General features: G+C 40.6%; 2 long non-coding RNA genes across 2 annotated transcripts in view; one reads left to right on the top strand and one right to left on the bottom strand.

Annotated features, from left to right (window-relative positions):
* The window catches only part of LOC106911700 (uncharacterized), a 407,869-nt gene that overhangs the window by 338,990 nt on the left and 48,554 nt on the right, over positions 1–20,325 (bottom strand). The gene's annotated exons all lie outside the window — the stretch shown is intronic.
* LOC148156661 (uncharacterized) lies at positions 17,781–19,528 on the top strand. Its single transcript, XR_015764414.1, has 3 exons — positions 17,781–18,125; positions 18,472–18,584; positions 19,230–19,528. It is a non-coding gene; the product is annotated as an uncharacterized LOC148156661 (long non-coding RNA).

The raw sequence follows: 20,325 nt of genomic DNA, 5'->3' as shown, positions 1-20,325 counted from the left end.
TGACAAGGACCCGACGAGGAACACAGACAACAGGTGGGTTTAAATACAGACGGGGTAATCAAGGGAATGAGACACACCTGGGAAACAATCAACGGGGAAGACGCAGAGAGACTCGGGGAACAGGACTACACAGAAACTCAAAAATAAACACACAGAAACACGGAACATAACAGTTTTCCGCCGCAACACGCAAACTTCCCCATTCACTCAGTGCGTCATAGTTCCACATCGCTTAGGATTTGTTGCTGCGCGTTTGCGCAGTGTGAAGGAAAGAGGAGACCAGCTGCACTAGCAGGCTGCGAAATGAGATGCAGGTGATCAGTTTGTGTGATCGGCAACAAGAGACCGTAATCAGCGATCACCGATCATACACTTTTTCACGGAAATCGGCCGATTATGATCGGTGGCCGATCGATCGGCACACCTCTACTTTAAAGAGATCTTACACTTAATGATCCCAAACAAAATAGAATACCTATGTGGGAACAAATAACTTATGAATATTTGTTCTTGGTTTGCTCTTTCTGTGTTGTCAAATCCTGAAAGTCACCTGTCATGTCCTGATGTCATAAGGAGCTAACAAGTATTGATGTGTGAAGAGACCCAACTTTCCTACAGATTGGCTCTTTAGTGAACATTGTTTAATGTTGTGAAGATCAATGAAGATGATTGAAAATGTTGATTAATATGGTCATTGAAACCAGAGTTAATATATTTGCATTGTTCTGCTGTGTTTGGCTGTTTGTCATGTGGCCTCAGTGAGGGATTATGGGCAGGATTTATGTTTATGTAAATCCTGCCCATAATTTATGTATGTCAGTGAATTGTTTAGCATTGTTCTTTTTGTGATTGGTGTGTTCCTGTTACTCTGCTCTATGTGTTCATTGTGTGTTAATTTGTGTTAAGCAGAAGTGAGAGATGTAGTCATCATGAACACCTCTGGATTTCACACAAATGTGATTTTTAAATTATGTCATCTGATGATGGATTGTTGAGTTACAACAAGGACTGAACTTTCTTCATCTTTAGCTATACAGTGATATTCTGTAGTACTTTGGCAGTTGGTTTGTGATATGTGATGTTGTGTTTTATGGATAATAAATGATTATTCCATAAAACAAAGGTGATACCATTTGAATTGACTTATTTACACTGTGTGGAAATTGATGACATACTTGTGTTTCATAGGATCACCTATCAGTCCCTCCAGTTTTTTGCAATTCCACAATCGCAGAAATATCTGCAAAATCAAAAGATCCCATCATATTTTTCACTCTAGTGCACGATTGTGCGTTTTCCGCAAAAATGGTCAAAAACATTAGGTTTAAGTGACTGCATACTCCTACCTCCAGAGGACAGTATTTTTTTACTTCTACTGCTCCTGCTTCAGCCTTACTTTATGGCAAGTAACACAAATCCAGTAGTTTAAGTTCTTTAAAGAAAAAAAATATATATATACCAGTCTTGTCACCTTGTTATTTTTTTTTCCATATGTAGATTTTAAGAGGGGTTTAATGGGGAAAAAAATTTACAAAATTCTTTGCAAATATTTCTAAAGTGGCACCATCTTTTATTGATTTTACTGATTTTTATTGCAAAAAATCTCAAAACCTGTCCTGAAATCCTGGAGGGACTGACCCATGAACTGATCCTGTTGCTGAACTCTGAATTCTTCTAACACCTAAAAAGAAAGCAGATCCCCTTTATGTAAAACTCTCTCTATGTTGGTCATTTCAATAAAATCTTGAATGTTTAGTTCATTATTGAGCACGTTAAAACAAAAAAGAATAAGAAATGTGTGAACCTAACGCCCAGCCTTTGCATGTTATATGTGAGATATAGTATCAAGGAAAATTGTTTTACATTTCTCTGCCCTGATACTTTGATGTCTTCCTTGGTCCATCTGAATGTTTTGGACATTTTCTGAATGTAACAGAAAAGCCTTTTGTGAATTCTGAACACATTAACTATGTGTTCAGAATGGACAATGATATACTACAATAACTTAGTGAGGTATGAAAATGTATCTGGTGAAAGTTTGCATTAAGAAATCCAAACATATAAATGCTGAATGACAGGCATATGTAAATAATGTAAATAATGCTCTGCATTCTGACTGGGGGACATAATAAGCTCGGCAGTCCCTGAGGGCCACTAGCAGGCCCTGCTGTTAGAGCTGAATAGAATTAGCCTCTCCTCCTGCTGGCTCTCCTTCATTAGGGTTGATCTCTACATAAAACACTGCTCTGTAATGACACATTAAACTAATGCCATTCATCATCTGCTTGGCTTTGACACTCCTCTAACCTCGGTGGTCTTTCACACAGCCATCTATAGATATGGTGCTCACCAGGAAAGAGAAACACATACACAGCAAGGATACTGTACACGCACGAATGCACCTTGTACTTCCATCCAACTGAGGACTTTGTATGCACTTCATTTTAGTAAGTGCATTTATGTCTAGCCCAAACATTTTCCCCTTAACTTTAACCAGTACTGGTCTGCTCCTAACCCCAACATTAACCTAAACTTACTTCACATCATATCTCTAAACCTAAGGAGTATAGCTCAGTGGAATTGCAAAAAAATGTCCTCATTTTCCACAAATCGCCCAAAATTGTTGGTGAAAATGGTGAAATTGGTCCTCTATTTGTAGCATATACACAAGTACACACACGCAGACACACACACCGGCACATTGCAGACGGAGGTCTTGCAGAGCAGTAATCTGGAACTCCAGTAAAATAGAAGTGTGTGTTTGGGGTGAGTGTGTATGGAAGAGAAACTTGAGCTTGATTGCTGTAAAAGTCACTGGCCACCCTCTTGTCTCCTCAGGCTCTCTGCCTTTGTAGCTTAATAAAGCCCATTGGCTGCTGGTAACCCTGCTGCTTTATGGAAACATTATTGAAAGGTTGCTGGTGCAAATCCGCCGGCCTGCCAGACACTGCCTGTATATCTTCATGTTGAAACGTGTTATGACAGACTAAATGCAAACTTGACTTTCTGGCCTTCACGTCACCACACTTAATTTCTTCCTATGAGCTATTGACCGACCGCCCATTGATCCCCACACAATGTATCTCACAAATCATCTGTCTGTCGATCAATAAAGAAATCTTCCGGAAAATTCATATTGAGAAGCTGTTTGTGCTTTCCGCTTCCCAGCTGAATGGAGAGTATTGAATGTTAAGTTGATTAATCTGGCTAGTTTAAATTTGGCCATGGCTAGCTCTATTAAACAGTGGCCAGTGTAAATCAAGATGCTGCCTTTTGTGATTGAAATGAGCTGAGCTCTGCACACACAGTTGCTCAGGATAAATCAGAGGTCGGGTTTTCGTATTTTCGTCCGCAGTAATAACCTGTAATAACCGAGAGGGAATCTGGCAAAGCCAAGGTCTTTGTTGTGATGGATCATTCACACTGGATAGAGCAAAGATGGAATAAATTTCTGTTTCTACACCATATGCATGTTAAAGATAGACGAGGACTTTGAGTTGATTTTGTTTGGATAATAATCAGCAATGTGCGCCATTCACCTCTGAATTGATCAACACGATGTAGTGTGACTGATTACGTACTTATTGAAATTATCAATATATAGCAAATTGTGTGCGTGTGTGTGTGTGTGTGTGTGTGTGTGTGTGTGTGTGTGTGTGTGTGTGTGTGAGCGACAGAGACAGCTGGTCCTAGAAAGACAGTTTAGTGATTTGAGTTTATGAAAAAGGCTTTCCACACATATATATAGTCATAGTAAGATTTAGGATTTTACTAAACAGGTTATTAAAAAAAGTATGTATTGCCAATTACAAAATATCTCAGAACAATTAGTGAGATAAATAACCTTTCTCTCCTGAAACAGTTTATTTAATCCAAGCATTTGTAACTGGTTGCAACCAACTACTGTAGCCAACTTTGCATTTTGAAAGTTGAGTTTCAAAGTTCAAAACCAAACGCAGCAGCAAGAGACACAACGAAGAGTTGGCCATGTGTTGGGGAAAAAATCATATAAAGTCTAACAGGCTATTTATCAAGTAATCAAAAGTTTAGCATTGTGCAAGTAACACCTAAAACAGGACAAAAGATCCACGATGGGTTGTATTAACAGACTTTATTTGAGAGATCGTGATTTCAGATGTAAAAACAATACAGTAAAATATTGGTCGACATTTCCACCAACTGACTTATTCAACACTAAATTTTCCCTGACAGAAACCTGTCATTTTTCTTCTGGTGTACTGCTGAATTTTGCCCCAGCTAATATTTGCTAGAGGAAAATAGTAAATATTTGGCCAATCAGCATCGCTGGATTTAATATCTTTGGGTTGCTAAGAATTTTGACCCCACTACTGAAAATGCTGGAAAGTTTTGGGGTCGCTACGGTGATACATTTTGGGACATTTGGCGGGGAAGCTTAGACTGAATTCTCCACCTTGCTTACAGATGGTCGATAAGCTACAACTTCTGTTGCTCTGCATGTTTTGTTAGTTTTAGCAACTATACTGCTCTAGTCTTCATTGTTTACTTCTTTTGTTCAACATTGCTATCTTTTTTTTTTTTTAAACTGATAATCAGTTCTTAACACTGCTGTGGTTTATATGATGCTTCTGTTACTCTAGTTGGCATAATGCTAATGCTTTTCTGAATAAATGTTACTATTTTTTATTTGTTTTGAACTGGTATTTTTTACAGTTTTGCTCAATTTTATTCCTGCTGGTATTTGTACATTTCTCTTGTTCACGCAGGTAGATTGTCACTCATTATAAACAATCTGTTGTTTGAATGCACAGATTCACATGTTGTACATTTTTTTTAATGATCCTATTAAGCTGCACATACTTTGGATTGCAGTATATAGCTATTTGAATATTATTTAAGGTATTATTATTTTATATTGTAATTTTTTGACTTACTGCACAGTATGTTATTCTCAATATTGTTTGATTGGGACAACCTGCTGTGACCCTTGAAAATAGACAGTGGGACAATGCACTATGACCTACACACACACACACCCACACACGCACGCACACACACACACACGCAGGTATGTGTGAGTGATGGGCATGTGACGGGTGTTTTAATTTGAAGAGAAGATAACATGATGTTATCAAGACAAAGAGATGACAGACTGAGCAATGAAGGTGGGGCAAGGAGGATGGAAAAATCTCCAGAAAACATCAATATTCAAATCCCTGCTTGTTCTTTGTTATGCTGCATATTATTTTATTGTATATATTTGTGAAAAAGCTTTGGCTTTGTTGTTCATCACTAAAAATCAGGAAGTTGTTTACTGCACTAAGCAACAGGTGTTTGAAAAAACGAAGTCCCATAAATACAGTAGGGCTCCTGGTTTTGGCTGCATCCCTGTGTACCTGTGAAGGACACGATACGAGCTGGGTGGGACACAGCAGAGACAACGACCTGATGAGAGATGGAGAGATTAAGCAGCAGATAGATGGAGCCAGAGACTCATAGATGTGCAGGATGAGAGGATTAGAGGAGCAGAGGTGCTCCTCTGTAGCACTGCCCACATGATACACTGCACTTATACATACTTTGTTAACTTATGGGCTTAGAAAGGCCAGAACAACGTGAAAAATGCAATAAATTCACAGCTGGATCATGCTTTGTTCAAGAAGAGGGAAGAACTGACAATGTGTCTGAAACAGGTTTTAGTTTTCACCAGGGGTGAAAGTAGTTTTAAATTCTTGGGGGTACTATGACAAAAGTGTATATATATATATATATATATATATATATATATATATATATATATATATATATATATATATGTATATAAGCCATCAGTCTTTCACCTGGGAGACCCGGGTTCGAATCCAGGCCGGGACACACACACACAAAAAAAAAAACGGCAAAAAAACAAATTGCGCTATCCAGTGTGGGTCCTTAGGCAAGACCCTTGGAGCTATATAGTTTACCTCATACCATGAGAGACATTGATATGCATAACATGCCGGCTCAGACGTCGCCCGGCCAAACAAGGTCTGTGTCAGGTGCTGGGGAACCAGAGCACCTTGATGAAAAATGGGCTACTGGAACAAGACGGAAATGGGCGAGAGGTGAAAACCTGGATCTGTTGGAATGCTACTACTCAAGTAACCCTAATCAGAGGGGCTACATGCAAAGAATGTTGAAGGAATGGTTAGTTTGACATCCCCAGTCTACAATGACTGCTAAACAACTAGTAGCTCAGTGTTCCAACATCCGCAAACGGCAACTGCTGTCACAACTTGAGATTGACGAGGTACAACACAAATGCTACGGCAAGGGGGAGGAGCCTGGATGTCAGGACAGGGTGGAGTTAACTACAAGTCCCCGCCCAGAGATTGGGTATGCAGCCACAGTAATGAATGAATCAAAGCTGAACGAGGCAGCAGCTGACCTGAGAGAAAGAATCGTGGCCCGAATAAGCACCAGACGACCCCGACGCCAATTACAATGGCTGAGTGTAGTACCATCAGAAAGTCTCATTGAGGATGTGAATGCAGCATTGAGATTGATCCCTACCAACACCATAACGGAAACCAGTGGCGCAACTGCACATTATTCAGGTGGATGCGAAAACATAAATCGGCGGCAACAATGAGATCCAATACCCACCATGGAAAAGAGGGTTAGAGGCAAAAATCAAGGTGACAAGGAGGGAAGTGAGCCAACTGTCAGAGCTCCAAAGAGGTGCAATGAAAAGACCAGTACCTAAGAAGTACCGCCAGATGTCCATACCTGAAGCACTCGAAACTGCCAAACAGAGGCTTTAAGCCTTGGCCAGCCGCCTAAAGAGATACATGAGAAAGAATGAAGCCAGGAGGATTAACCAGCTCTTCTCCACCCAACCTGCTAAAGTGTACTCTCAATGGCAGGGTACTAACAACAGAGCAGACCCACCAAGGCTGGAGACTGGACAATACTGAAAAGGCATATGGGAAAGGGAGGCGTCCCACAACAGCAATGCACAGTGGCTAATTTCTCTACGAGAGGACCACAGCAACCTCCCTGAACAAGACCCAGTAACCATCACTGTGGCAGATGTCCAAGAAAGAGTCTCAGGTATGAAAAACTGGACAGCACCAGGACCTGACATGATCCATGCCTACTGGCTAAAGAAACTCACTGCCCTCCTTGAGCGACTGGCAGGCCAAATGAACCAGCTGCTACAAAATAGGACTCACCCTGAATGGTTAACTGAAGGGCGCACAATCCTGATCCAGAAGGATCCATCAAAGGGTTCAGTCCCATCCAACTATCGGCCGATAACCTGTGTATCTACAACCTGGAAGCTCATGTCAGGCATCATAGCAGCTAAGATAAGTGGGCACATGGATAAATACATGAGCACGGCACAGAAGGGCATAGGTATAAATAGCAGAGGAGCCAAACACCAACTCCTTGTAGACCACATAGTCGCCCGAGACTGCAAAACCCGACACACCAACCTGTGCACGGCTTGGATTGATTACAAGAAAGCCTATGACTCAATGCCACATACCTGGATCATTGAATGCTTAGAGATGTACAATATCAACAGGACTCTACGAGCCTTCATTGCAAACTCAATGGGGCTGTGGAAAACCACCCTTGAAGCCAACTGCAAACCACTTGCACAAGTGTCCATCAAATGTGGCATATACCAAGGAGATGCTCTGTCCCCACTGCTGTTCTACATAGGCCTGAACCCCCTCAGCCAAATCATCAACAAGACTGGCTACGGATACCGACTCAAGAATGGGGCCACCATCAGTCACCTCCTCTACATGGATGACATCAAGCTGTACGCCAAGAGCGAGCGAGACATCGACTCACTGATCCACACCACCAGGATCTACAGTACGGACATTGGGATGTCATTCGGACTACAGAAGTGTGGTCGGATGGTTACAAAGAAGGTCATCCGCACTGAAGGGGTCTCACTCCCAAAAGGAACAATAGCAGACATTGAGGACAGCTACAAGTACCTGGGAATACCACAAGCAAATGGCAACCTCGATGAGGTCACAAGGAAAGGAGCCACAGCCAAGTACCTCCAACGAATAAGGCAAGACCTGAGAAGCCAGCTCAATGGCAAGAACAAGATCCGTGCAATAAACAGCTATGCCTTGCCAGTAATCAGATACCCTGCAGGAATAATTAGCTGGCCATTGGAGGAGATATAGACCACGGATGTTAAGACTCGGAAGCCACTAACCATGCGTGGAGGGTTCCACCCCAAATCCAGCACCCTGAGACTGTACACAAGCCGTAAGGAAGGAGGCAGATGACTAGTGAGTGTGAGAGCCACTGTCCAGGATGAAACATCAAAGATCCATAAATACATAAGGACAAAGCCTCAACAGACAACATGCTCAGCGAATGTCTCAGACAATGGGGAGCAGAAGTTGAGGTGCTGGAGCAACCAGCTTGGGAGGACAAGCCCCTACATGGGATGTACCACCGACAAATAACTGAAGTGGCTGATATCAGGAAATCCTAGCAATGGCTGGAAAAAGCTGGACTCACGAACAGCACAGAGGCCCTCATCCTGGCCGCCCAGGAACAGGCCCTAAACACCAGAGCAATAGAGGCTCAGATCTACCACACCAGACAAGACTCAAGGTGTAGGTTGTGCAAGGAGGCCCCTGACAGTCCAGCACATAACAGCAGGGTGGAAGATGCTGGCAGGGAAAGCGTACATGGAACAACATAACCAAGTTATAGTCATAGTGCACAGAAACATCTGTGCAGAATATGGACTAGAAGCCCCGAGATCAAAGTGGGGAACACCGCCAAAGGTGGTGGAGAATGACCGAGCCAAGATCCTGTGGGACTTCCAGATCCAGACAGACAAAATGGTAATAGCGAACCAACCAGACATTGTGGTGGTGGATAAACAACAGAGGAAAGCAGTTGTGGTGGATGTAGCAATACCAAGTGACTACAACATTAGGAAAAAGGAGCATGAGAAACTGGAGAAATACCAGGGCCTCAGAGAGGAACTGGAGCAGTGGCTACAACAGATCCCAGGAACAACATCAGACATCTCAGTCCAGAAATGTGCAGTTCTAGGAACAGCCAAGATACTGCGGAGAACCCTCAAGCTCCCAGGCTTCTGGTGGAGGACCCGAGCTCAGAGGATGAAAGAGACCACCCGTGGAGGGTGAGAAGGGAATTTTTTTATATTGTTATAGTTGTAGTCAACCCCCCCCCCCCCCCGTCCTGATATCCAGGCTCCTCCCCCTTGCCGTAGCATTTGTGTTGTACCTCGTCAATCTCAAGTTGTGATAGCAGTTGTCATTTGCGGATGTTGGAACACTGAGCTACTAGTTGTTTAGCAGTCATTGTAGACTGGGGATGTCGAACTAACCATTCTTCCCACAGTCTTTGCATATAGCCCCTCTGGTTAGGGTTACTTAAGTAGTAGCATTCCAACAGATCCAGGTTTTCACCTCTCGCCCATTTCCGTCTTGTTCCAGTAGCCCATTTGTCATCAAGGTGCTCTGGTTCCCCAGCACCTGACACAGACCTTGTTTGGCCGGGCGACGTCTGAGCCGGCATGTTATGCATATCAATGTCTCTCATGGTATGAGGTAGACTATATAGCTCCAAGGGTCTTGCCTAAGGACCCACACTGGATAGCTCAATTTCACTGTTGTAACTTTGTGCCCGAACCCGGGTCTCCCGGGTGGAAGACTGGTGACTTACCCATTGAGCTATACAGTCATATATATATATATGTATATATATATATATATATATATATATATATATATATATATATATATGTATATATATATATATATATATATATATATATATGTATATATATATATATATATATATATATATATATATATATATATATATATATATATATATATATATATATATATATATATATATATAAATAACTGCTTCTTTGTGTGCTTTGGAGTTTCTGTGCTGATTAATTTTTTTGCGAAGTGATAAAAGCTGGTTAGCTCTTGAATTGTACAAAATAAAGCTGTATTTCCCTCAGCCCATTGGCTGCAATGTTGACACCTTGAGATGCCATGAGACCTAAATTCTGAACATCATGGCATGGAGTGCATCCCAGTTTCCATGTATGGCATATAACCGTTCATTTTAGCTTTTAAACTGGTTATATTGATCCTGTGTCAAGACAGAGGGATTATCAGTAGCCTAGCATCATGACCTGTTTGTTCTGAAGATCCTGCAGCTTCCACTTCTCTTCCTAACATGGCTCCTCCTCACCCTGACTCTCACCCTGACAGGAGGAACCACAGAGCTCTGTTAGGTTAAAGCTCATCTTCTGAAGTTGGGATATTTTTCCTCCAACAGGTTCCAGAGGAATCACCTCAAACCAGATGTTGGACTGGATTTTACTTCAATGTCATTTGTGAATGTTAGAGCCTAATTTTCAACAGTGGATCTATAAAGATTGAAAAAACTTATTATTTTTGAGAAAGTATCATCAACATCAATATTTCCACTAAATAAGCAAAAAAATAAAATAAAATTGATAGAGGAAAAGCATCTCAGACCCTGAGCTCAAAGCAAGATGCCAGAGACAATAAAACTATTATTTTTGAATTAGACAATTTAATTTCACATAATTATCATGGTAGAAGCCATTTGTTTATTAAATACTTAATGAAAAATATTTACCGTGTCAGATGTTTGTTGTGAATGACGTATAGTAACAGACGAACGAGATAATTAGTCCAAGTTTGTCGTTTATTGAACGTTCAGAAACTACAGCAGCTGTGATGCGCCACAGCAAAGGTAAAACAATCCGAATAGGTGACCAACTCAAAACCACTCACACCTTTTTACTCTCTCTCTTTCTTTGGGTGCGTTCACACTGCAGCCTGAAGTGACTCAATTCCGATTTTTTTGACGTAATGCGACCTGTATCCGATCTTTTCATGGCAGTGTGAACAGCACAGGTCGGATTCTTTTTCGAATATGACCCATATCCGATACGTATCCGATTAAAATGCGACCTACCGTTCAGGTCGCATTCATCCGAACTGAACGTCACTGATGCTCAACAAATCTCACTATTCTGCGTCCTGATAAGCGCAAGTGGGAAGAAAAACAACAACCATGACGGATTATATGAGGATTAAGTTGTTAATATGCTGCTCCGGCCGGACAACAACTTCAAATATGTAAGCTAAGCTCCACCGTTAGCCTCCATGTTTACTTCCGCAAACACTGAGCACTTCTTGTTTTTATGGTGGTTGGCAGAACATTTAGAACGCTGACACTATTGAGCCTTCTACTGCGCATGCGGGCCACTTCAGGTCGTTTGCCCGTTTACACTGCAGAACGCATAAAGGTCGCATTTACTGGCAGTGTGAACGGCCCCGGCTAAAAAATTGGAATTGCCAAAAAATCGGAATTGAGTCACTTCAAGCTGCAGTGTGAACGCACCCTCAGTCTCTCCTATGAAATCCTAATAAATACATTAAAGTTTGTGTTTGTCACGTCACAAAATGCAGAAAAGTTTAAGGGGTGTGAAACCTTTGACACTATTTGGTTGTTTCTCATTTGAATGCTTCCTTAAATAAACACAGCAGTAGGTAGAGGAATACAAATTCAGTTCACTCAGCTCTTTCCTTTGGAAATGACCTGTGGTGTGGTGGTGGTGATGTGAAACAAAATCTGTTCCTTAGGAGATGAAATCCGAGAAGAGGAGGCCGGCCTGCTGTGTGTTCCCTTAATGAGCTCAGGATTTATTCAATAAGCCGTTTGCTTCCTAATTAATGCTCTAATTAGACTTCTTTCCCCTCAGAGCCACACAGCCTCTCTCACATGACACAAGTGAGAGTGTGACCTTGTAATAACCTGTGTGTTTGTTGTTCATTGATCATGACCAAATACACACACCCTCTGACCATTACTGTCCTTACAAGTCTGCCTCCCCGTTGGTCCGGCCTTATCCCTCCACATTAAGATTTTATATATTTATCAGCGACACAGTCCACACCACCTTAATGGCCATTCTGAATTAATGAATGAGTGTGAAAGATGATGAGCAGCAGATAAAGAGTTCACCTGACAGTGGGTACAACCTGCACAGGGATGTTATCAGGCAGAGTGAGGCCTAGGGAGAAAATGTGACTCATTCAACTGGGGGTCACTTACTTTTGATGCAGCAAGTTTAGATTTGATCTTTGAGAGGGCGTACCTCTATCAAAATTAAATAATTGCTCACTGTCTGCCCAATTGGCATACAAGTTCATTTACAGTCCATCATCAGCACCAGATACTCAGGTTCACCACAGCAACAGAAGGACTTATAGCTCATAAACATTGGTTCTGTTGATTTATAAATCATAACAGTCAGAGTGAACATCTTCATGCTTTTACCCCATCATGATAAACAATCAAAGCTGTACAAATGTTTAAAATGGACTTATGTAAAATTAACTTTTTGTACAATTTTGTCCTTCCATTTTGTTTCTACTGCTTTTAGAAACAGTCAGAGCGTGACAACACAAGAGCATCAGTCAGTACTGTTCATGCAGTTTCTTTATTTTTCCACCAAATTCAACTTTAAATTCTATCTCTTCATAGAGATAGAATGTTGAACATTCTAGAGAGTGTTGGAACATTCAACATTTTGCTGTATTTTTTCATATGGTGTTCCTGTTTAAATTATCAAATTTATTAAGTTCCTCTAAAAGCTCTTTAGAAAAGAGAAACAATGAAAAAACTTAATTTCTCTTAAACAATTTTCATAATAAAATTTTTAGTAAAAATGTTATTCCTCATCTAAAACCTTTTCGACAGTAAAGATATTTAAATTTTTAGTTTAAGTTGCCCTTCTGATCTTTTAAAATGTCAAAATTATACTTTATTTTTTAAAAAAACATAATTGACCGATTCTAGCTGGCATGTTTCACTGTCCTCTAGCTGAGCTGAGATCAAAATGAACAGAATGAAATGTAGCGTGATTGTTTGATCTGCTGCTAAATTTGTTACTTGTTCGTTATTGTGAATCTTTCCCAGCCCGTCCAGTGATGGGAAGGATTTTGTCTTTAGAAAAGCCTGGAAAGTCAGGCAACTTGTTTTAACTAGATGTCCTGTATCGCCATCTTGTGGATAAAATAAAAATATTTTAAGAAAGTAAAAGATCCAGAGGGAAAGTGTCCGGCGGCAAAGTGTCTGTTTGAGCTGCTGTCGTACCTGCAATATAATGCAAACTTAATTTTATGTTAGGCGTATTAATTAATTAATTATTCATTGCTCATGAAACCAAGTTTTTTTCTGTATCCTTTGTGAAGTCGGCTGCCCTAAAAAGGGACTGCATCTCAATATCCCGAGCCATCGCTCATGAGTGGACAGTGGTGCACACTGCACACATTTTGAAGAAAAATGGGAAACCAGACTAGCCAGATTAAACTCACACAGGCACAAAGAGATCATGAAATCTACTCTGGTTGAGATTTGAACCCAGAGCTGTGTTGTTGAGAACTCTACCTGTTTTTCTTTTATGTAAAGCTGATTAAGGATGGATCGTGTCATAGCGATCAAAGAGGAGAACCTGTATGTATTTATTATTTTAATTAAGTTTTATTCATTGTTGAGAAAATAAATTTAAAATAAGCTAGTTTTAAAACTTAACATGTCTTGATTCAAATGGCCTAATTGTGGTTTTGAAATTAGTAATGTATTCTGGCTCTTTGACCTTTATTTTACTTGTAGTTCCAGCAGATGGTTTGCTAGGATCGTTTGAACTGCCTTTTGTCTGTGCGAAAACAATACAGTGGAAGTTGTAGCTTTTCACACTCATCTGTGAAAGGCCGTAAACATGGCAGGGGTTTTAGGCTTCAGATAGAGGGTCAGACATAGCTCCTGGTTGGATGAGCAAAGATACGCCTTATTTGAATAAATTAAAGATAGGAATACGCCTTTTACTATAAAACTTTCTACACAGAAGTAACACATTAGATTTGCTCTTGCAACTCTCCAAAGATGTCTTTGCACGTCTTTGCTTTCTTTCCTTCTTTCCCAAGTCTGTGAGGTAAATGAATGTATGTCTCCGTTGTTCTGCAGTTTCTGGTGTAAGTTTGTGCATTGTCTTACTTTTAAGTTTATGCATTGTCTTATATTGGATTAAATTCTGTAATTCTGTGACATCAACACGCATTGTTGTTTTCCTTGTGGCTACACGTGGCCTGCCGAGAGGATCTGGGATCTAAAGGAAGAGAGAGAGCCAAACTTTTACCAAAGTTAACTATTTTAGATTTTCTTCCTTAACATCATCCAGGTGAGACGATGACTATTTACAATTATAGTTGTAATTGTTACTTTAAAAAATGTTATTGGGGCATGCCATAGCAATGCATAGGGAAGAGCAGCAAGGCAGTCACTGCTCGTTAATGCACGGCGTGCTCGTGCATTAACGAGCACGCCGTTAATGCTCGTACCGCATTAAGGGCGGTACGAGCCGTTAATGCGGCTCGTACCGCTGCGTGCCCACCCTCAAAAGTGGTATCAAAACGTGCAGCTCGATCCCGGCAAGTGAGCTATTATTTTTATTGGGGATCGGAGTTACGATGGCGACGTAAAAAGCGAAAAACGAGCGAAATTTCCAACTGCCGAAACGCAGAGTGTTACTGACACCAACTGCCGCTTTTTTAGAGTGAGAAACAGGGTGGAATTTTGACCCCAAAATAATTTTGAAATCGCTTTCATGGCTGCAAAACTTGTACTACTGGTATGAAAGTTGGTAATGAAATTGCACCGAATGCCTGCTCTGGTAAAATGTTTTCAAAATTTCTCTAGGGCTGACGGTTTTCGGTCCAGGTGCTTCAGAGCAAAGTGATGGGACAGGACTAACTGACGCTCCTCTCCAGTGTTTTACATACATTTATGAAAAATTTCTGAGCTAAGCGCACACCACTTTTCTCTCATCACTGCAATTACTGTGAATGAGCTACAGATATGAATCGCGGTACTATCAGAGACAACAAATAGCCCTCTCATATGCTTTGAACGGTATTTGGATCGGCCTTACGGATCATGAACGGGAAGCAGTTGTTCGGACTGCTTTTTTCATTAAAACTGACTGGGTGTCTCATAAAGTTAGATAAAGTCTCTCACACACAGCAGTTGGCAGCAGATTCATCACTATAGCAACAGAATACAGACAAACCAGAGCTGCTGGTTTGGACTACAAAGACTCTGTAGTTCTAAATATGGCGAAACACTTTAATACAGAGGGCAGAGCAGAAGGTCAGAACTACAACATGGTGGAGCACTCACCCAGATAGCACATGATGTTAAATCAACGTTGAAAAATAGTTAGAATCGTTGATTTTTGGTTGAAGTCAACAAATGACGATGGATCAACTATCAAACAACCATCCAATCAAACCGTTGAAACTGTGACATTGAATCAACGTTGTTTTGTGGTTGAAATCTGATCACTGAAATGCCGAAGTCTGATTAATGGTTGATTTTTGGTTGAAGACGACAAATGACGGTGGATCAACCATCAAACAACCATCCACCTCTAGCCAAGTAACCAGTGTTGAAACTGTGTCATTGAATCAATGTTGTTTTGTGGTTGAAATCTAATGACTGAAATGCTGATGTCTGATCAACATCTGATCAATATTGAATCAATGTCAGCTGTTTTGCCTCACCCCTTCCCCTCCTCTCCTCCTCATCAGCGCTCTGGGTCAGAGTATTTTATTACTGAGCGGGGGTTATCACATTTAAATTAAGCACTGTAGAGGATAGTGGGTGCTGATTCCTTTCTGTACATTTTCTTACTTGTTCATAACAATTCTCACTGACTGTGTGTGTGTGATATATTGACACAAAAACATCTACAACTTACTACAAGGAGTGGAGCGGTCCACCCCCACCGTTTACATGAGTGGGATAGCCCAACCACACAGCTGCTTCGCTGTTGGCTTGTTGGAAAATATGTTAATTCAATGTTGAATTATCATCACAAAGGTTGCATTTTTGGTTGAGGTCAACAACTGATGGTGGATCAACTATAAAACAACCATTCAATTCTAGCCAATTAACTAATGTTGAAACTGTGTCATTGAATCAATGTTGTTTTGTGGTTGACATCAAATAATTGAAATGCCAACGTCGAATCCAGTGTGTTTCAGCAGTGGTCCTCCAGGCCCTACAAGTTTTAGGCATTTCCCTAATTCAACACACATGATATTAATTGATGTCTGATTAACGGGGTTTTGCTGAACTGAAAAAACGCAGGTCAGTTTGATTGATGTCAAGGTTTGGGGAAGAACTACCCAGATAGCACACGATGTTAATTCAATGTTGAATTATGATCACAAAGGCTGCATGTATGGTTCAGGTCAATGACAGAAGCTGGATCAACCATCAAACAACCATTCAATTCTAGCCAATTAACATTCATTCCAGTGTTTTTCAGCACCGGCACCAGGCACACTGCCCTGCAAGTTTTAGCCATTTCCCTAATTCAGCACACATGATTTTAATTAACATTTGATTAACAAGGTTTTGCTGAACTGAAAGCATGCGGGTCAGTTTGCCTTGAGGATAAGGTTTGGGGAAAAACTAGTAATCAAAGTGTTCAATCAATGTAAGGTGTTTTTTGCACCCCTCACCACCGCCTGCCATTCAAACGCCCAACCCCCTTCCCTCCACCCACCAAAAACACACACACACCTCTTTCCCCCCACCTGGGCCCATCTACCCCTCAATCGGGTGAAACAACTTTAATTTTAAGTGAAGGTTTTTCATTTTTTAAAAGATTGTTTTGGCTAGTGGCCTTTATTTGATAGTTAATTAACAGGAAAGTGGGTAATGAAAGAAGGGGGGTAATGCAGCAAAGGTTGCCAAGGTCAGGAATTGAACCTGCGACAACTGTGTTGAGGACTGAGGCCTTGATTGTGGTTTGTGCTTAACCCCTGCGCCACCACAGCACAACCCCTTTTAGGTGAGGGTTAATCACGTTTTAACTTAAGCACTATGTGTTGACAACAGTTGTGATTCCGTTCTGTACCCAGATTCACTAGCGGAACAAGTCAGCGTTAGGCCGGGGGGCGGGGCTAATTATCGGACCCCTAACGAATCACCAGGCCCCTGACGTTTATCGGCCAGATTGCACATGATAGCAATTCAACATTGAATTAACATCTTTTGCCAACAAGCCAACAGCGAAGTGGCTGTGTGTTTGGGACATCCCACTCATGTAAATGGTGGGGGTGGACCGCGCCACTCCTTGTAGTAAGTTGTAGATGTTTTTGTGTCAATATATCACACACAAATGGTCAGTGGGACTTTTTTATGAAAAAGAAAGAAAATGTACAGAAATGAATCTTCACCCACTATCCTTTACAGAGGTTAATTTAGAATGTAATACCCCCCACTCACTAATAAAATGCTCTGACCCAGAGCTCTGATGAGGAGGAGAGGAGGGGAAGGGGTGTGGCAAAAGAGCTGACATTGATTCAACATTGATTCAACATTGATCAGTCGTTGATCAGACATTAGCATTTCATTCATTAGATTTCAACCACAAAACAACATTGACTCAATGAAACAGTTTCAACATTGGTTACTTGGCTGGAGGTGGACGGTTGTTTGATGGTTGATCAACCATCAGTTGTTGACCTCAACCAAAAATCAACCATTCTGACTATAATTCAATGTTTATTTACCATTGTGTGCAATCTGGGCAGTTTGTTGCAGCCCTCATCACCTCCTCATCTCCCCCTACTCCCTCCCAAGCCTCCCCCACCCAGCTGCTGCTCCTCCCAACCTTCTCCTCTTTACCCCCTCTCATCCCTTCTTCCCTCCCCCTCCTTGAGCTCTGGGTCAGAACATTTTATTACTAGGTGGGGGTTAATCATGTTTCAAATTAAGCACTACATGTTGAGAACAGTGGGTTGTGATTCCTTTCTGTACATTTTCTTACTTGTCTGTAAATATTATTACTGACTGTGCATAATGTGTTGACACAAAAACATCTACAAGTCTGTACTAGGAGTTGTACAGTCCACCTCCCCAATTTTACACTTGTGGTTTGTCCCAACCAAACAGCCACTTTGCTGCTGGCTTGTTTGCTACCGGCTTCTGAATTGAATTCTCCTCTGAGCACTTTTATGGTAAGTTTTTCAATATTACTTTGATCTTAAATGTGTTTATTGAAAAATAAGGACATTGTTTTGTGCCCATAGTAATCCTGGTTATTTTGGGGCAAAACGGATATTTTTAATAGTTGAGGTCATGTCTCCTTTTGTATTATTTTCATCTTACCCACCACTCCAGGCCTAAGTATGAAATCCTGCGAGATTTTGTGGGATTTGAGTTTTTAAAATAGGGTGGGGCCTATTGTTTGGTCTGGGAGAGCATGTGGTGGACAAGGAAGTGTAAGGCTGGCTGGTCCAGGTGGGCTTTAAATTGTTGTGATAGTAATCGCTTGTTTTTAACTTTTTATTATGATATGCTTAGGGTCGTGGTTAAATGAGCCTCTGTACCAGAACAGCTGAGTTGGATGATTACATGACCGTCTGCAGCCATCAAGAAGTGCAGAAGGTTGTTAATCATCCACAGATTCAATCAAGGTGAGGCAGAAGGGAAACACTTAACATGTAAGGCAGGTGAAACACTGAACTAAACCTGCTAATGACTGATTCAGTCTGTTGATCCTTGGATTGGTAACTGGTTAAACTGAACTGGACTATTGTTACTTGTGTGGGATCTTTATTAGCATATAGACACTTTTTAAGGAATTTAATCAACTTATTTGGAAATATTTGTAGTTGATGGAAGATTGAACCAGCTATTTGATGGAAGTTTATTCTGTATAAATTATAATTTTTCCAACTACACTATAAATCACCTTTTGTTCGATTTATTTGTTTCTGGTGTGTTAAATAAACCTGATCCTCCCTGAGTTTTATTGTTAGGTTTTCTGATAAACAGCCCTTTATTTTAAATATTGATTTAATATCAATATCATAAATCCTACACTATACTGCAGCTTGATGGGTAAATGCAGTTGTATATGTAAACATTAAGATAAATATTAATGAAAGATTAAGATATTAATTTAACAGTGAGTGTACATGGGGAACTATATGGTTTGTATTTGTTCTCAGACCTGTAACCAGTACAGTGTTTAATCTTTCATTGTGTTTCAGAACTTTTCAAATGTTTATCATATTTCTAACTGGCACCTTCCTCACTTTTATTTTTGTGTTTTTCAGCTGTTGCCCTGCAGTTTGACCGAAAGCTGACTCTTGAGGACTGCAGCAAAACTGTCAAGAAGTGGCTTCATTATGCGCCAGAATGAGAGGAAGACATCACAAGGAATCAAAGTGACGCCAACCAGAGTCAAACTGGGGTTACCACAACTTGTACTGTTTCCCTACTTCATACAGTACAAAGCTTAACTTCATGGACTCTGTTCTTCTGTGGACAACAGACTGTTGTTTTGACAGTCAAAAAGGAATCAAATATGTTTAAAGATCTGTCCCTCTTTTCTTAAATAAAATGTTAAATCAAACCCATGTTGTCATTTTTAAACTTTTGTACACAGTTTACGCATCATCTGCCAATAATATAGTGTTTAACACCAGTGAAGAAACTTTTAGTGGCATGTTATGATGTAGACCTATCAGACATAAAGTGTACATAAATCCTTAGCTTTCATTCAATATAAAAACAACCCAAATCTGCATGTACATCCACAGTCAAATGATGGTTGAATCAACATTGATTCAATGTAGAATCAACACAAATCTGCATGCAGATCCACGTTCAGATGAAGGTTGAATGAACGTTGATTCAATGTAGAATCAACACAAATCTGCATGCAGATCCACGTTCAGATGAAGGTTGAATGAACGTTGATTCAATGTAGAATCAACACAAATCTGCATGCAGATCCACGTTCAGATGAAGGTTGAATCAACATTGATTCAATGTAGAATCAACACAAATCTGCATGCAGATCCACGTTCAGATGAAGGTTGAATCAACATTGATTCAATGTAGAATCAACACAAATCTGCATGCAGATCCACGTTCAGATGAAGGTTGAATCAACATTGATTCAATGTAGAATCAACACAAATCTGCATGCAGATCCACGTTCAGATGAAGGTTGAATCAACATTGATTCAATGTAGAATCAACACAAATTTGCATGCAGATCCACGTTCAGATGAAGGTTGAATCAACATTGATTCAATGTAGAATCAACACAAATCTGCATGCAGATCCACGTTCAGATGAAGGTTGAATCAACACTGATTCAATTTAGAATCAACACAAATATGCATGCAGATCCACGTTCAGATG

This window comes from Poecilia mexicana, unplaced genomic scaffold, assembly GCF_051168715.1.
Source record: "Poecilia mexicana isolate PSO_F unplaced genomic scaffold, ASM5116871v1 scaffold_10, whole genome shotgun sequence".
Taxonomy (NCBI): Eukaryota; Metazoa; Chordata; class Actinopteri; order Cyprinodontiformes; family Poeciliidae; genus Poecilia; species Poecilia mexicana.
The sequence above is the reverse complement of the archived record's forward strand: the minus strand, read 5'-3'. Positions and strand labels throughout refer to the sequence as shown.